The sequence below is a fragment of the Mustela nivalis genome (genome assembly GCF_964662115.1).
Source record: "Mustela nivalis genome assembly, chromosome: 8".
In the NCBI taxonomy this organism is placed as follows: domain Eukaryota; kingdom Metazoa; phylum Chordata; class Mammalia; order Carnivora; family Mustelidae; genus Mustela; species Mustela nivalis.
The window spans coordinates 23,623,825-23,641,778 of record NC_139027.1 but is presented as its reverse complement, the minus strand read 5'-3'; the positions used below and the strand labels follow the sequence as shown (position 1 = coordinate 23,641,778).

General features: G+C 47.8%; 2 long non-coding RNA genes across 2 annotated transcripts in view; one reads left to right on the top strand and one right to left on the bottom strand.

Annotated features, from left to right (window-relative positions):
- The window catches only part of LOC309871842, a 40,245-nt gene extending 25,863 nt beyond the window's left edge, over positions 1-14,382 (bottom strand). The window contains exon 1 of the long non-coding RNA XR_014315519.1: positions 13,353-14,382. This is a non-coding gene — a long non-coding RNA (uncharacterized lncRNA). The remainder of the gene's footprint in view (positions 1-13,352) is intronic.
- Positions 10,919-16,535, top strand: LOC309871840. Its single transcript, XR_014315516.1, has 4 exons — positions 10,919-11,302; positions 13,255-13,309; positions 14,568-16,309; positions 16,363-16,535. It is a non-coding gene; the product is annotated as an uncharacterized lncRNA (long non-coding RNA).
- Positions 16,536-17,954: the final 1,419 nt, after the last annotated feature.

Here is a 17,954-nt window from a genome sequence, read left to right as displayed (position 1 = left end):
CCCCTGACCACCCCCACAGAAAACAGAGTGGAGAAGTAATGGATGTGGGGAAACCAGTTAAACCAGTGTGTCTCCATCATAACTATAAGTTAGAGCTCACTGTGAAAGTTGTAATAAGGAAGGTAATCTCCCACTACCAGAGATTTTTTTTTTTTAATTGGTCTGGGATGTAGTTTTGGCATTAGTGGATTTTTAAAGTCCTGCTTGCATATCTAGGGGTGACAAGCCTGGAGTATGAGGATATCTCTTTGAAGAAGAGGAAGAGGAACAGGGTGTCATCTCTCCACTGCAGGTGACCGAATGGTAGCTCGGCGTAATGGTGATGGAAGGCAAACAATGGGTACTTTTAGGAGGTAGAAGAGAGAAGTAACCAAGAAGTACAACCTTCCAGAGTTTGGGTTATTGCAATTCACTGAGAACTGAAACACTGGGGAAGTGCCAATTGTGGGGTCATGACATAAATTCCAGTCTGGATTTGTTGGATGTAAGAGCTGCAGCCATCTGAGTGGATGGCAGGCAGTTGGTTCCATAGACCTGGAGCTCAGAGAAGCCTGGGCTGGGGTGCAAATTTGAGAGTCATGAATGTAGAGGTGGTATTTGAGATGCAGCTGGGATGGCCTAGTAAAAGGAAAATATTGGGGCTGAGAGGAGAGAAGAGGACCTGGGATGAAGGTTGAGGGACTCCTAAGCTGGAGGTTGAGGAGTGACAACAAAATCTATAAATAAGAGGCCGGAGAGAGTTGAAGCCCAAAGTCAACATTTCAGGCTTCCCGAAGGTCAAAAAACTTTGATTGGATTTGGCAACCTCTGGGTCATGGATGACTTTGGAGAGAGATGCTTTGGTAGAGCAATGAGGGCAAAAGCCAGACTGGAGAGAATGAGAAGGAAGGAAATGTAGAAGACACCACAAGAGTTTGGTTGTAGAAGGAAGAAGGAGAGGTGGAAGTTGCTGGAGAGTGTTGTGGAATCAAGGAAATATTTGCTAAAATGGAAGAGAACTGAGTGATCTGGAATATTATTGGGAAGGAGAGGGAGGGAGTCCAGATACCAGAGAAAGATGGGATCATTGCAAATGTAGAGGGGTGCAGTGGGACCGAGAGCCCTGGCAGAGGAATTGGGATCAGTGATACGGAGTCACCCTCTATCGTAGGAAGACTGAGCAATGAATGGTTGGTCACTGAAGTGAACAGCTTTGTCCCTTTAGGGTGGAAAGGGAAGAGACACCCCATCTAATAGCTTTCATACTCTCCATAAATATGTTTACTGGGAGCAAGGGGTGTGTGTATTGGGAAGGACTCTTCAAAGGTGGGTGTTAGGAGGCCAAGAAATCTGAAGAGAGTTGGTATTGTGGAGAGACAATGGTTGAGGTGACCAGAGAAACATTAGAATGTGGGGCTGTAGGACAGATCTGTGGAAATGCCAATTAAGAATTTATAGTAGTATGAAATTCTAGAGTGGCTTTCTAAAACCTGGCGGGACTGTATTATGTTGATTATTTATTACTGTTCATCAAGTTATCTCAAAACTTGTTAAAGTTTTGTTTACTATCTCAGTTTTGGGTTAGGAATTTGAGTACAGCTTAGCTGGGTGATCTGTTTCAAAGCCTCTCACACAGTTCCAGAGTGCAGCCCAGGGCTGGGGTCTCCTTGGAAGACTCCACTTGGGAAAGATCAGCGTCAAGCTGTTGGTGAGATTCCAGTTTCTCACAGGTTACTGGGCTGAGGGCTTCAGCTTCTCCCTGGCACTTGACCTATAGCTTCCTTCAGTTCTTTACCTTGTGGGCTTCTCTGGAGAGCAGCTCACAACATGGCAGTTGGCCTCCCTCAGGGCAAGTGGGAGTGAGGAAGGTTGTGCAAGAGAGAAGCCATTGTCTTTTGGGACTTAATCTCAGAACTGATAGCCCATTGTTCCTGCCTTACTCTGACAGTAAAAGCAAACCACCATGGCCTGCAACTCTCAAGAGAAGGGGATTACACACAAGTCAGGAGATTGGGTTGACTGGGGGCTGCCTGCCACATTGCACGGAGCAGGCCGAATGGGAGAGGCCAGGGAAGGGATATGGTCAAGTTGTGTAGGGCCATGGATGCCAGAGAAGAGATTAGAGTTTCATTCCCATAGACCACTATCAGTCAGGAGCAATTCTGAGGCAGAAAGGGGTTAGATGAGTTTTTTAAAGTTTTACTCTGAGGACAAGGAGATGTCAGAAGAGGTTCAGGAAGAGCCAGGAGCCCATGGCAATCATCTCCTGAGTGGCTGGGGACTTCAGTTGGAGCCTGAGAGTGGTTATGAGGAAGAAAAAATGGATTCCAGGGACAGCTGAGCAATATTACATGGTTCTCAGCCAGCCCATTGTCTGTCACCCCAATGAGGAGTCAAGGGGTTCTTTAAATGTTGGGACGAAGGACAATGTGGAAACTTCCAGCATGAAGCAGTATCTGTTTTTGTCTTGGTGACACCAACAGGCCCAGGGTTGGGGTAGCCTCCAAGGGCTATAGATGAGCCACATCATTCAGGGAAGGTGGGGACTTTCATAAAGCAAAGGAGCTTTAGGAAAAATGCAGATTTTTGAGAAGCTAGTGGAGGATGGGCTGATTCAGAGTCACCAACTCAATAGGAAAACACATGGGGTAAGAGAAGGAGGAAACAGGAAGGAGCGCTGCTGGGTGGAACCCGGCTGGGTGGACTGAGGTGGGGGCTGAGCCACCCAGCTGAGGCATGGCACCAGGCCAGGAAAGCCAGCCACGTGGCTCCGCAACAACACAGTGGGTCCTAACCACATGCCCTTCCACGGCATTTGATAGCCCACAGGACCCTTCCATGTGGGTTCCACTGTACTTTCACAACAGTGTAGAAAGGTGAGAAGGGCAGGGTGGATAGTGTCCACAGGAGAGGTGGAGAGAGAGAGCCTTTGGGCCCTCGGATGATTTGTTCAAGGTCATGTGGCTAGTACTTGGCTGAGCTGGAGGGTAAACCCGAGCCCTGGAGTTCACGCCCAGAGCTCTCTGCCTCACAGCACTACCTGAAACAATCAGTACTCCCCCAACCCTGCCACCCCTCCATCGCCCCCCCCCCCCTGCACAGAAGTTGCCACTCCTCCAGGGATGCAGATGGCAAAAGGCAGGGCAATAGAGCAACACAAAGAATCCCAGAGTTTGGGCTCCCGGGGCTCACTTAGGAGAAAGGGAGGAAGAGGTGGGAGTAATGGCAGAGATCAGGTAGATTCCCTTGGTAGAACCTGGGGAGCCTCTCCAGGAGGTATGGGAATCAGGAACCCACAGCTGTTAGGAACCCTAAAAACGGTCTGTCTCCCTCTCTCCCAGTCTCCAGCTTCCCACTTTCTATCTTTGTGTCCATTTCTCTGGTCTCTCCCTCTGTCCATGTGCATCCCTGTCTCTGGGCCTTCCTCTTTCCTCCTGCCCGCGCATCTGCTTTACCATCTCATCACCAACAGTTTTCTCTGCTTCTGTGCATGAATGTGATGCTGAGGGAGGAGGGTACAAATGGGCTCACCCCATGGCTCTTGAGGCCATGGCACAGCTCCACAACCAGACCACTAACAGAACCTCCTGGAACACAGGATCTAATACGGCCAGCCTGGTGACTCTTAGAAAAATGGGTCCCTGTGAGCTGGGACCTGAGCATGGGGGTCCTCAGGAGGGACCCTGGTTTGATGCTGTACCAAAGAAACAACCCCTGGGGCCATGATAGTGACTGCCATCAACCAGGTATCCTCCAACCCCAGGGCCTTTGTACATCCAGTTTTTTGCTTCCTGGAATGCATTTCCTAGATATTCATATAGTGGGGTCCCTCATATTGCCCCAGTCTTTGCTAACATGGAAGTTGCCAATGAGATCTCTTCTGATCACATGATCTACAACCACGCTGCCTTTCCCTCCCCATATTCCTTACTCCTGGCTTCCTCCCCCTCCATTATACATCACCATCAGGCTCACTATAGGTTTGTCATTTATTTTTTTGTTTCCTCTATCCTCCTCTTGCAATGTAAGCACCACAGAGGCCAGGAGTTTTTACTGTCTTGTTCACTTTCCTGTCCCCAGGGCTGAAGCACAGAGTGGGTGCTCAGTGAAGATTTGCCAAATGTCCTCTGCCCACAACAGTGGATGTGAAGCAATGGTCTTGTGAAGTGGGGGGTGCATGGGTTCCCTCGAATGGATGAGAAAATGATTACGAATCCAGAGGTAGACCTTTACAAAAGATATCTTTCCTTCTCTAGTGCTTATGGGTTGGCAGAATGAGCTAATGGTTTGGGAATTAACACAAATACAGACTCTCTAGGTAAGATAACTACAGAAGTGACAAACCCTACGAAATGGAGTGAATGTTGTAAACATTAGTGAAGGGCGCCATGGTGTGGGGTTCCCCGTGGCCGGACACCTAGCCTTTAAATGACTAAGGCTGGCTTCCCTGGCCTTGTTCCTGCCCTAAGTAACACAAGTGTGCTACCAAGTGAGGAAGCCTTGGCCAGAGATGTTGTTGCCCAGAGTGCCAGGAGGAACCATCCAGTTTGGTGTAGACCCAGGTGGGGCAAGGCTTCTGATGAGGCAAGCCAAGTGCTTAAGGTGCAAAATTTAAGGAGGTATACACTCTGGGGTTAGTGATGGATAGGATTGGTCCTTGCATGATACTAAATCTAAGAGCCTCCTTAAATGCTGTGTCCTTCATAGGACCCTTCATAGCTCTCAGAATGGGAACCATGAAGACTTACAGGGCCCTATGCACTGTTGCCTTTGTGGACCCCTTCCTTCCTAAAAAATATGTATCAAAACTTATATTTTCAAACTGTGCTAATAAAAAGACTAATGTAATCCAAGCTGGATTCTATTCACATTTTTCTTCTGATTTTAAAGATTTTCATTTATTTATTTGAGAGGGAGAGAGGGTTTGAGAGAATGGGTGGGAGGAGGGGCAGAGGGAGAAGCAGAGTCCCCAAAGAGTGGGGAGCCCGATGCGGGACTCAATCCCAGGACCCTGGGATCATGACCTGAGACTAAGGCAGATGGTTAATCAACTAATCCACCCAAGTGCCCTCTTCTGATTTTAAAATAAAACATTGTAATGGCCCCTAAAATTATCCTGGGTCCTAGGCACTGTGTTTGGTGACAAAGCTGCCCATGGCAAAGGGTTGTGTTGCTTGGGACTGAGTTCTTCTGAATTCTGCACCTTAGATGGCTTATTTGCCTCCCCCTAGTCACAACCCCAGACACAAGAGTATTTACCATTCCGAAGTTAAAACCTCTTTCAAGTGATTTTATCTCCTTCCCTTCTCTGAGCTTCAGTACCCTCATGTCTCAAACAGTTATAATCAAGTAAGAGATGTTCATTGCAATATAAATAGGAGAATCTACTAAAATCACCACGTGACCCAGCAATTCCGCTCCTATGTAACACCCACAAGAACTGAAAGCAGCCACCCAGATACTCCTTCACCTATGTTCACAGTGTCCTTGGGGGAAACAGAGGGAGACACAAAATTCGATGCACACACACTGTAGAATATTATTCATCCAGAAAATGGAGGGAAGTGCTGACGCAGGCTGCAGGGATGAATCTGAAAACATCCGGCTAAGCGAGGCTAAGCGAAATAAACCAGACACAAAAGGACAAATGCTGGAGGATCCCACTCATATGAAATTATCTAGAATAGGCAGATCCATAGAGACTGAAAATGGTATGGAATTTCTGTTTGTGACGATGAAGTAGTTCTGGAAACAGATAGTAGGGATGGTTGCTCAATACAACGAAAGTACTTAGAGCCATTGACTGAGATATTTAAAAATGATTAAGATGGCACATTTTATGTCTATTTTACCACAATAAAAGAATATATAGCCAAGTGCTTCACACAGGGTAAAAAGTGTCACACAAAAGTAAGACATCGTTATATTATTGTTATTGATAATTACTACAGCGCTGTGGTTGAGGAGCGTTCCAAAGTTCACAGACAGACAGGCAGACATAAAACTGCTTTGTAAACACAACCTTCTCCAGCCCAGACCTGTTGCTCCCCGCCCACTGTAGCCACAGATTTAATTCCCAAGTCAAATAATGCATGGATGGTAGCCAAGATTCTAGAAGCCTTGGGTATGGCAGAGTGTACACTTTCACTCGTGAGACTTGCCATTCCCTGCCTTCCAATAGCATTTCCTTGGGGGGTGGGGGACATGGGCTTGGCTAAGGGTTCGAAGACAGTCTTGGTGTTGGTGGTGTGAGGAGTGACCCATGAGAGGTCAGGTTGCCCACAGGGCCCAGATGGTGGGTGCTTTGTGCTGAGCTTGGCCTGACCCTGTCTCCTCATTTGGAAAGAAGGTCTTGGTATCTGAGCTGAAAAAAGAGCTCTGGGGACATTCCAGAACTTCTCCAGAACCTGGGAGGGGGGGCCCATGGGCCTCCATGTGGGAGCTACTTCTCCTTCCATGAGCAAACCCTATTTGCCAAGATGAATCTTCCAAAACACATGAAAGGGGGTGAGGTGGGATGAGGGAGTTCAATACAGAAGGACACTTTGCAAAGAGATTCCCCACACAGTTTCTTCAGATAACAAGTCTATCCAGGGACAGCTGGGTGGCTCAGTTGGTTTAGCATCTGCCTTTATTCAGCTCAGGTCATGATCCCAGGGTCCTGGGATCAAGCCCTGCATGGGGCTCCCTGCTCAGTGGGAAGCCAGCTTCTCCCTCTCCCTCTCCTATTTCCCCTGCTTGTGTTCTCTCTCTCTCTCTCCCTCCCACATAAATAAATAAAATCTTAAGACAAACAAACAAAAAAACCCCACAAAAACCTAAGTCTATCCTATCCTGTACAATTTTGGTTCCCAGGACACCCTGCCTCTTAGGGAAGCCTGTGAATTCCCTGGAATTGGCAAGCAGTATGCTGATGTTTGTAGGGGAAAAGCTTAGAGGTCCCATCAGATTTCCAAAGAAGTGCATGAGCCCCCCAAAATGCTTTTAAAACCACTGTTCCTGTGAATCTAAGGACCAGTATTTGACCTACACCCAGTTTCCAGCAAACATACAGATGGCTTCCAACTGTGTGTTGGGCTGCACGCCTCTGGCAGGAGAGAGACGAAACTTTGGGAAGGGACACTGTACAATCCTCCTACCTTCTCACGTGAAGCATTTGCTTTTCTAAACATGCAAGCTTTACATCTGGACGTGAAGCCTGGCACCAGGTGACAGCACATCAACCTGTGGGCTGTGGTCCCTCCTCCTTCCTTTCAGCTTCAATGAGACGCCCAAGTCACCAGTGAGCCCAGAGCACTGAGCCCATAGAAGAATGACCCCCACAAGCCTGACTGATCCCAGTCTGTTTTAAGCCCCACACAGAGCCCTAGACAATCTGCAGGGACTTCAGGCCAGCTGGCCTGGCCCCGTGCTTCCCTGCACGGAAGACAGCAAGAAGAAGGGTCATAACGCATGGGTAATTTAAAGGCTCTGAAGAGTGACTCAGACATTCCAATGGGGCTTTTCTTTTTCCTTTTTGTTGATGTGTGAAATGTAATTGTAGTCATTTTTTCCGATGAGTTGATAAATGGTGATTGTCCGTGTCAGCTTGCAAGTTAGGGCCATCGGGAACAACTCCAGATGCCAACGTTTTTCTCTCTCTCACCCCCAACACCTAAGATAAACTCCCCAAGGCCAAGGGCAGAGGCTTCTTGGTCCCAGAAATCGCATCAAAGGAACAGGTGCAAATGGTCCCAGGAGGTTGTCCAGGAAGGGGGGTCCCACGGAGGGGTGGGAAGCCTGTGAGGTCAGGCCGACCACGGCCCGTCCCACCCCCAACTCCTCCGTTCCCTGGCATGAAGGAAGAGCAGAGAAATGGCTCATTACACCTCAGAGAAATGCTCATCGAGAACGGGAAAGACCCATCATATGGGGTGAGCACCGTCTCGGGGCCAGGAGCCGAGGTAACTGCGCCCTTCTTTCCATGGGTAACATTTCATGTCGCCCTCATAACAGTAAGGACTGTTTGAGCCTGAACGTGTACTTAGTGTCAGCGACGACACATACCCCATCTTTAGGGCAATTGCTCTGGTTCGTTACAGCCTTCTTCCAGTTCACCAAGGAGAAAACCGAAGCTCGACTTCAGTCCCATGGTCAGCTCTGGTGTGGTGGGAGGATAGGGGTATTGAACCCGGTGTGACTTTGAAATTCCATCTGTCGCCGCCACACAGGGGTGCCTCCCATCAGAGAGCTGTCCGTGCAGGATCCCACTGGGGCCACGGAGTTGAGCTTTCCACGGATTTCACAGGCTCACCAGCCATAGAGATCCAAGCTCCCGAAGAGAACTGCTCTGCCCATCAGCTCGTTCCTCACTAACAGACACGCCAGGGAAGGACAGTGGACAAGAGGAGCTGGGGCCGTGGGTCCTGCTGGGTATCATTGCTGTTCGCTGTAAAATCTGCCTTCCTCCAGGCAAGGGGACAGGAGGACAGACCCTTCGATCGGCACTGCGCTATAGCATAGCCCTCACCTCTGTGGGGAGACTCTCTTTGGTGGCAGGACTGTTGGGGGACCTCCCCACAACCTGCCACCCAGGACCCCGGAGCCTAAACCTAGCTAGTAGTATTGGGTAAAGGACAGAGAAACAGGGCAGGACTGGGTGGTTCTTTTGTGCACTGCTTAAGGACATTCTAGCCGGGCTGCACCTCTCACATTTGGGGAGAAGCCCCCCCATAGTGCGGGGCCATGGCGGTGGGGTCGGGCCAGGGTGGAGTAGTGACAGAGGTGAGAGAGCAAAGGGGTGTTGGGAAGGAAGTTCTGGTGAAGGTCTGACTGGGCAGGGCAGAATCTGAGGACTCAGATGTGAACAAGAGATAGGAAGTGAGATTTTCAAAATGGACCTTTCTCTGGTTCAGTTTGTTCTAGACACTGGGTGAGGTCTGCAACCCCTAAGATCAGTTTTCTTCAGACCCAAAAGTTTAGTAGTCACAATTTTAAAAGGAAGTGGTGAGAGAGGGATGGATGCCTTACCCCAAAGAGCCTTGGTGTCTCGGAATTAAAACAGCCACTAAGAGTACGGGACTCGGAGCTACTCTCTCCTTAAGGTGGGGGCTACCCCTCTTCAGAGTTGGTTTTGTTTTGAGTACGGGGAGGGAGTTTGGAGCCACTTGAATATTAAATTCCCTGAAGTTAATCATCTTTTTCTTTCTGGCTGCTTTTAGGATTTCCTTCTTGTCTCAGTTGTTCTAGATGTTAATTTGTTGCATTTAGCTGTGTATCTCCATCTTTTGAGGGGGGCATTTCTGTGGCCTTCTCAAATCCATGGGATGTTGTTGCTAATCTCTTATGACAAATTCTCATCCATTTCTTTGTTCATTTTTTTCCCATCTGCTTCCGAAGCCCCAACTGGATGCGTACTAGATATTCATCTCTGCTCTGTCTCTACTGGGTGTTTTCATATTTTTCACCTGTGTATCCCCAAAGTTCTTAAGGAAGATGTTTGGCACGTGAGAAATCATTGCAGCCTTTTCTGGTAAAGGTAGGTAAACATAGTTATATGGCAGGGAGATAGGGGAGTAAGTCTTCTATTTAAAAGACAAACTGAAAAACGCATTGCTACAAAATAGATTTATATGCAGAAGAGCTAAGATGCAGAATGGCCCTCTCTGTCTTTGCTACTCAAGGCCTTTTTTCTGGACTGGTAGCCCTGGTCCTACTCAGCAGCTTGTTAGAAATGAAGAGGCTGGGGCACCTGGGTGGCTCAGTGGGTTAAAGCCTCTGCCTTCAGCTCGGGTCATGATCTCAGGATGCTGGGATTGAGCCCCACATCAGGCTCTCTGCTCGGCAGTGAGCCTGCTTCCCTTCCTCTCTCTCTGCTTGCCTCTTTGCCTACTTGTGATCTCTGTCTGTCAAATAAATAATAAATAAAATCTTAAAAAAAAAGAAGAAGAAGAAATGCAGAGGCTTAGGGCACTCCAGCCCTCTTGAATTAGAATCTGCATTTTAACAAGAGCTCCAGAAAGTTCATACACACTGTAAAGTCTGAGAAGAGCTTCTTCCTCACAAACCTGCCTGAGAATATTAGCATTGCCTGAGGAATTTCTAAAAATACTGGCACCTGGGTGTTCATTCCCAGCGACATTGAGTTCATGGGTCTGGGGTGAGGCCTGGGCATCCAAAGGGTTTTGTGGGGTTTTTTTAAGCTCCCCTGGAGATTCCAACATGCAGCGAGCACGGAGGCAGTCAGGTGGGACGGGTGTCTGGGCAGGGGGAGAAACAGAAGAAACAGAGGAGGCAGGCTCAGCCAGTGGGAGCCAGTCCTGGCTTTTTCCCAAAGGCGGCCATCGGGCTTACAGGAAGAAAGTTACCCTCAGATCCTGGGTCCTTACCCTCATTCTGCCTCCCCTCCACGGGCTGTGATCCTGATCCCAGTCACTGCCCATCAGGTGAAGGGCTAAGTGAACCATCCCTCTTTGATTCCTGGTGTCCTTCCTGGAAAACAAGGTTACTTATTCCCTCTAGCCATAAGGCCTGGTATTTTCCCTACATGCTCTCTACCGCCCCACCTTGCTTTGTGGTCCTTCTGAAAGGGGGGCTCTCCCAGCACTGGTCCCCTGAGCAGTTTCAATAGGGCAGGTGTGTCCCTAATGGGTACAGAGTGCAAGATTCCCTTGAAAGTGGCAGTGGTCAGAACAACAGTTACCCTTTGGAGTAAGGCACAGCAAAGGGACACTCAGAAGCCTTCTGGGGCGTGCTAGCACTCTAGATCTGGACCTGGCGGCTGGTTTTGTGGGTGTATACCTCACTGAGCTATTCACCTGGGAATTGAGCACTTTATGTAAATTATACCCTAATTAAAAACAAAGAGCCAGTGGTGCTCGCAGCAGGCCCCAGGGGAATGAGACGTTCAAATCACTTGACCAGCAGGAGCTGGGGAGCACGGAGGGTGCTAAAGGAAAAATGGGGTGGAGGGGGAGAGAGGGAGAGCGGGAAACCCAGGTAGACACGCGCAGATTAAGGTGGTCAGAGAAGGTGTTTACGGGAAGAAGTCGACCCGAATTCCAGGCAGTTGAATTAGTCCTAGGAGGAAAGGGTGGGGTTTGGCTTCCAAGTAGGGTAACCAGTTTGCCCAGGACTCTTGCTTTGGGCACCAAAGGTTCTGTATTCTGGGAAACGTCTCAGGCCAAGGCAGTGGGACAGCTCAGCTTTCTGCTCCCAAGGCCTGGCGCTGGGCAGGGGTGGGGAGGAATGGAGTGGACCCAGGAAGTAATAGCCACCACCTTTGAGACCCTCCTGTTTCTCCAACAGCCTTCTGTCCAGTCTCTACCTTCACAGCGCCCATCAGGTTAGTGCACAGTTGTTGATTTCCTTATTGGTATTTTCTTGGCTCTGAGCCCCTGGGGGTATGAGCGAGGCTTCCTTGCCTTTGCACACTATTCTAGCTCTGCTCCGTGCCCCTGCACCAGTGCTGGGGGGTGGGCGCGGGTTTCTTGATCTTTTTGTGCCACAGAGCCTCCCGGCATCCTGAAGACGCCTCAGAAGAATGCTTTCCATGCACAGGATCAGATGGGGAGGGTCACACAGAACATCTATGACGCGGAGAGACTGCTGGCAAAAGATTTTTGTATGGGCATTTGCTATCAAATCACAAACGTCCTCCTCCACGAATGCTTTACCTACTGGAACCCAGCAGCGTGAAGGGTGCCAGAGTGCTCAGGACGATGAATGGCCGTTCGTGACCCCGCAGCAACCGCACCACGGAAGGGGGACTACCTGCGATATCCGCTGGTGGCCGTCCCAGGTGCCACTGAGTTTGCTGTGGCGGGCGGCCCCCACTCCCACCAGGAGGGAATGCTGAGTTTCACTTAGTAGTTCATGAAAATAGAGGGGTAATTTCTGGCCCATCCAAGTTCACCCATACGCGTGAATTCTACCCATGTACTGCAGGCGGAAAAGCACTGTGTAAGTGTAGGAAAGGCGGGTGCAAACTGTAGAGTGCAGGGCCCTGGGAGTGCTCTGAGCCCTTGAGGGATGTGGGTGCTTCTGGGATGGGCACAGGAGGCTGAGAAGCAGGCTCAAACCGGATTATTAGCCGGCAAACCTTGAGGCCAGAAGCAAACAGGGGAGCCCAGTCTCTGTATCTCAGAGCTGGCTGCCGGTTCTCAATAACAGGCTTCATGCTAATAAAAATAACATTTGGCGTGACCCTGGCCTCCTCCCTCCATTGCCGTGTGTGGGAGGATAGACGGCTGGCAGAGTGCAGGCCCAGGGCAGCCGGGGAGCCAGGGCTCTGCAGCCTGGAGAGAGTTCTTTGGGGACCAGGGGGAGGAGCCTTGGGGTCAGCCCACCACCTGGCCAAGGGAGAGGCTTTGAGGGCACTTGGCAACCTCATCCCTGAGGCCTCCCTGAAGAGACCCCGTGGAAGACCAGCTTCAGGGAAGCCCCCCTAAGAGAGACTCCCCCTGGGAGAGGTGGTACAGTCAGGCCTCCACATCTTAGCAGGAGGGGATTATTTTTTATATATCTCACCCTGTGCATGAAGACAGGAGACCAGAGACCCTGGGGGAGGGAGGGGTTTGCTGGCCCAGCCCAAGTGACCTCCAGCTGGAGAACTGCCTTCTAATTAGCAATCAGGAAATCAAGGCCTAGCACGGCGCCAAGCAGCGTGACCCCAGCCGTAGCCTGGTGACATCTCCACCCTCTAGACAGCATGCCCTGCACTGCACATCAGGGCTGCAGACCCCACGGGTTATTTTTATCTAATGGTGCTATTGTTGGTCGTTGAGTAGCTGCTGCGGTGGGTTCCAGCAGCCGTGAGCTCGCAGGGACGGTTTCCTGCGTCGCTTCCTCTCGTAAGGTTCCCTCCCTCCACCAGGGCTCACAGGCAGGCCACCCCCAAGGGCTTCTGGAGCCTGGCCCTGGCCTTGGAGGCAGCCAAGGGCCTTCCCTGGCTCGTCCCCCCTCCTCCCCACCACAAGAGTACCCCAGCCTCTCTCTCCCTGTGCAGAGAATGGGGGCAAAGCTAGTTCTTTTAGGTGCCTCTCTCACACACCAAGGCTCTAGGAGATAAAAGCACTGCTTTCTAGCAAGCCAGCTACACCAAGCCAGTGGCTCTCCCACTGTTTAGACTGTGACTGGCAGCAAGAAAAAGGTCTTTGTTTTTCCTAACTGGGGACACACATCATACCTCCGTAGGAATGAAAGGTTCCAAGGAAGAACCATCTTCCCGTGTCTGGGAAAAAACAACTCTGATTTTTTTTTTTTTTTTTTTTTTTTTACCCCTCTGTTCTATTCTAGTTTTTCCTGTTTGAAGATTCTGGTTGCAACCCAACTAAATCAATTTCACAACCCAGTAAGGATTTATGATTCAGTTTGAAAAATATGGTACAAGATACCTCTTTCTGGAGCTGGTTCTCTTTTCTGAATGAAAGGCGCTGGGGGTTCTGGAGGTCCTCTGAACCAGGCACTGCCCTGGTTTGGAGTTCTGTTCGTTTTGCAGAAAAGGAAGCTGAGACTCCCCAAGCCTGAGTGGCTTGCCCATGAATCAGCCCCCCGGGGGGGGGGGGTGGACATTTACAGCATGGAAGACGGCAAATGCTGCAAATCAGGGCTTCCCCCCGCCTCCTCCCTTGGAAAACCAGCCCTTAACACACTTACTGTGCACTGGTGCTTCCCACCCTGCTCTTTCTGGTTCCACCGTCAGTATATCTTGAAGCCTTCTGACCTCAGCTTCCTCATCTGTAAATAACATTAAAAAATGCCCACTTCATGGGAAAAATTCTATTCACTGAAGACAGTCTGGTAAGAGGGACAATGACTGGAAGGAAACAAAAATGCAAATAATTATTTGCCTCTGTGATGGGGTTTGAAATGGGGTCCCAAACGCCACTATCTTGTGTTATTTCCATCACTGCTAAATGGAATTTGTGCAGGGGGGAAAAAAAACACACAAATACAAAAAACAAAAAACACTTTGCAAAACTATTGAGAATTAGAATAAAGGCAGCCTATAGCCCAGCTATGAGCGGTGTAAACGGAAGAGGGAATTCGTGTTTTTCCTAATTGGAAATAGCAAAGAAAGTATTGCAAATGGATTGCATTTCAAAGCAGGACTGTCTATGCAGACAGAAGAGAGAAAGGAGTATTTTGATAAATATTCTGATTCCTAGACTATACTGACAAATATATCCTACACTAATCACTAATTTTCAAAATTCTAGAATAAGGGCTTTACAGCTTCAAATTTATCCAGTCCAGTGCAATGGTTGCCCCCCTCCCCGTCTGACGGATTCCTCAGCCTGGTGACCCCCCAGAGTAGAGTCTGACTGGAACCTTCTCCCGTTCATGGCCACCCTGCTCTCTGAGGCCACACAGGAGTCTGTATCCTCATCCTCGCCATATTTATAATAATAATGGCTGTATTCATTTCCCACAGTGGCTGTCACAAATTACTACTAATTTTATGACTTACCACAAACTTAGTATTTTCTCGCGTTAGAAGTCAGAAGTCTGGAATGGGTGTTGCTCAGCTAATATCAAGGTGCTGGCAGGGCTGTGTGCTTTCTGGAAGCTTCAGGGAGAATCTTTTCCTGGTCTTTCCCATTTTCCAGGGGCACCCACATTTCGTGGTTAGTTGACTTTCCTCCATTCTCAAAGCCAGCAGCATTTCACGGAGGAACCGCTCTCTGACTGGGGCACTCACGCTTCTGCTTCCCTGTTTTGTGATAAGGACCGTTGCAATTCGATTGGGCTCAATTGGATAATCCAAGCCAGTCAGCTGATTAGCAGCCTTAATTCCACCTGCAACCTTAATTACCACTTTTACCATGAAACACAGCACATTCGCAGGTTCCTGAGATTAGGATGTGGGCATCTTTATTCTGCCTACCACAATGGTTAACATTTTGAGTGCTTCCTATGTACCTGGTAGAGTTCTAAGCATGTTACTTATAAAGATGTGTTTAAATCTCACCACAGCTCTGTGAAGTAGGAATTGATTTCATAGAGGAGGAAAGTGAGGCCCGGAGAGGAAAACCAAATTGCCCAAGGTCACACAGCTAGTAAGAGGCAGGGCTGAGCTACAGATTCAGGAATCCAATCTCTAAGCCCATTCTCTGAAGCCATAATCACATTTTAGTAACTGAAGGATAGATGTACAAATAAAATTCTACTTAGCTTAATCCTCACTTGATGATCTAGAAACCCCTACAGGATGTGACAATGCCTCAAGTCAATTAATAATGACTGTAATTTGCCACTGATCAGACAACTTTGGATGGGCTGACTGGTGGATTTCCAGGAGCTAGGATGTCCTATAAGTTTGCTTCCTTCCCCAGTGGGCTTCTCACAATGGGCAATAGTGATTCTCCACTCTGCTCTGTGGTATCTGACCTCAGCTACTTCTCTTTCCCTCTATTCCAGCCATGCTAGCTTCACAGACATCCCTCAAAAAATCAATTTAATTTCTACCACAGGACCTTTGCACTCACTATCACCCCCACCTGGAATCTCTCCCCAGTGTACATAAAGCTCAACCATCACTTCAAATAGGTCTCTGACCAAGAATCACCTCTTTAAAAAGGAGCCAGAAAACAGGCCCATCTTGGTGGGCGGTGTCTCCCTCTTCCCTCTCCAATATTTTGGTGGAAAGAAGACAAGACATTAACATTCTCTTCTTTTTCCTGCTTTCTCTCCCTCATGGTGATGAACATGGAATTGCATTTGCAGGAAAGGAGGGGTCTTCACCTTGAGGTTTTCCTTGACTGTATGTGTACAAATGATCCTGAGCAAATAGCAGGGGACAGAAGGCAGGGACTAGTTTCTTAACTGCCAGATCTTTAAAGGGAAGAGAGAAAAAATCTTGACTTATGGAGCACCTACTGAGTGCTCAAAATTTCCTAGTACTAGGAAAAGAATGCTGTGGTTGCTAGACGTTAAGAAATTGGTCCAGATTACATGTGGAGGGACTGAGTAGGCCTTGAATGCAAGTCAGCCTGAATAACACATCAAGGTTACTCTTCCTTTACAGAGAGAAGAAGTGAACTGGGATAAAGCAGGGACAGCACTGAAGCAATTGGCCATAGGGGAGGAAAATTTTTTTTTTCTCTAAATGAGTAATTATTCTATTTAGAAACTCACATGGAGACAATGGGAAACAGAAGTGAAGACTTTGTTTCTATCCCCAGGAGATATTTGCATATGATACACAACTGTTTTAGCACCACATGTAGAAAAGACTTCTTTCTCCACTGAGTAGCCTTGGCACTTTTTGTCAAAATCAATGCACTATATTTGTGTCTATTTCTGGACTGTCTGGTCTGTTCCACAGATCAATTTGTCTGTCTTGATGCAAGTACCAAACTGTTTTGGAAGGCAGCTATGCTCACCACTATACCACCAACGCAGTACCAAACTGTTTTGATTACCGTAGCTTCATAATAGGTTTGACAATGAGATTTGGGTCCTCTAACTGTTCTTTTTCAAAGTTGTTGTTTTGGCTATTCTAAGTCTTTTGTGTTTCCATATGAATTTTGGAATCAGATTCTCAATTTCTGCCAAAAAAAAAAAAAAAAAAAAAAGCTAGCTGGATTTTGACTTGAATTTATAGATCAATTTGGAGACAACTGCCATCTTAACAACAGCTAATCTTCAGATTCATGAACATGGTATACCTGTTTATGTAAGTTTAATTTTTCTCAACAGTGTTTTGTAGTTTTCACTGAACAGATTATGCACATCTTTTGTCAGATTTATCCCTATACCTCATATTTTTTATGCTCATGTAAGTGATAATTTAAATTTCAATTTTTAACTGTCCATTGCTAGTATATAGAAGATAGCTGAGTTTTGTACATTGATCTTGGATCCTACAACCATGCTGAACTCATTTTGTCAGCTCTGGTAGGTTTTGGGGGTTTTTTTGTTTGTTTGTTTTGGGGAGGGTTTTTTGGTGGATTTTTGGGGGATTTATTTTCCTATATAGATGATGTTATCTGTGAATAAAGACCATTTTATGAGGGGCTATCTCTAAGAAAGCTGTGTTCTAATAAACTCCATCCTCAAGCTGTTGGAAGGAAATAGAGGGACAATCCAGGATGAGAATGACACAAGGCTGCAAGTTATTCTTAGGGCAGCAGATCTGTAAATCTGATAGTTTTATTTAAGCTAATGTTAAAATGGACTCATATTCTATTAATCCTGGGAGATATCCTCAGCACAGATCACTTGATTATCTATACTCACTAGTTATGAACCCAGATATGAGCTAAGTAAAGGCAAAAATATCCAGCCTTCTGTTGGAAAATGTTAGAAAACCCTTTCCACAAAGCACCATCTCTTTTACTCCCACCTTCATGAGGCCTCCTTCTTGAACTCTGGGCCTTCCATCTTGTCCCCTCCAATCCCATCTCCACAGAGATGGCATAAAAAAAAATGTAAATGATACCATTCTATGCCCTGCACCTAGAATAAAATCCAAACTCTTCACCCAGGCATTAGCAGCCCTCCTGCCACTCCTTCCCCACCCCCACTAGCTAAGCTCATCCCCAGCCGCTCTGCTATTAGTGCTCTCTCTGTGCACCTCACCCCCTTCTTCGGAGGTCCATCTTGGCCCTTCCAACAGATACTCTCAGGGCATTCTATTTTTCCTGTGTGGCCCTTACCATCCTTGTCATTTACACTAAAGCAACGCAGTGAGGGCTGGGACCACGGTTAATGGTGTTTATCTCAATCTGTGAATGATGCCTGACAAATCATAGGCACTCAGTAAATGTTCTGAGTGGCTACGAGAGCTCTTGTTAGCTGTATACAAGCTCATCCACTACTCCCCAAGAGTCTTGGTGAATGACCTTTTAAGATATCATGGGTGTTTGTCTTCCCTAAGAAAGGTGACTTAAAACTGTGGCTGGGTGTTGAAAGCTTCCCATGATTCTAAAGAAAAAATAATAATAATTAGTGCTCAGCCCATATCCTAGCCCATTGAAATCCAAGTCTCTGGG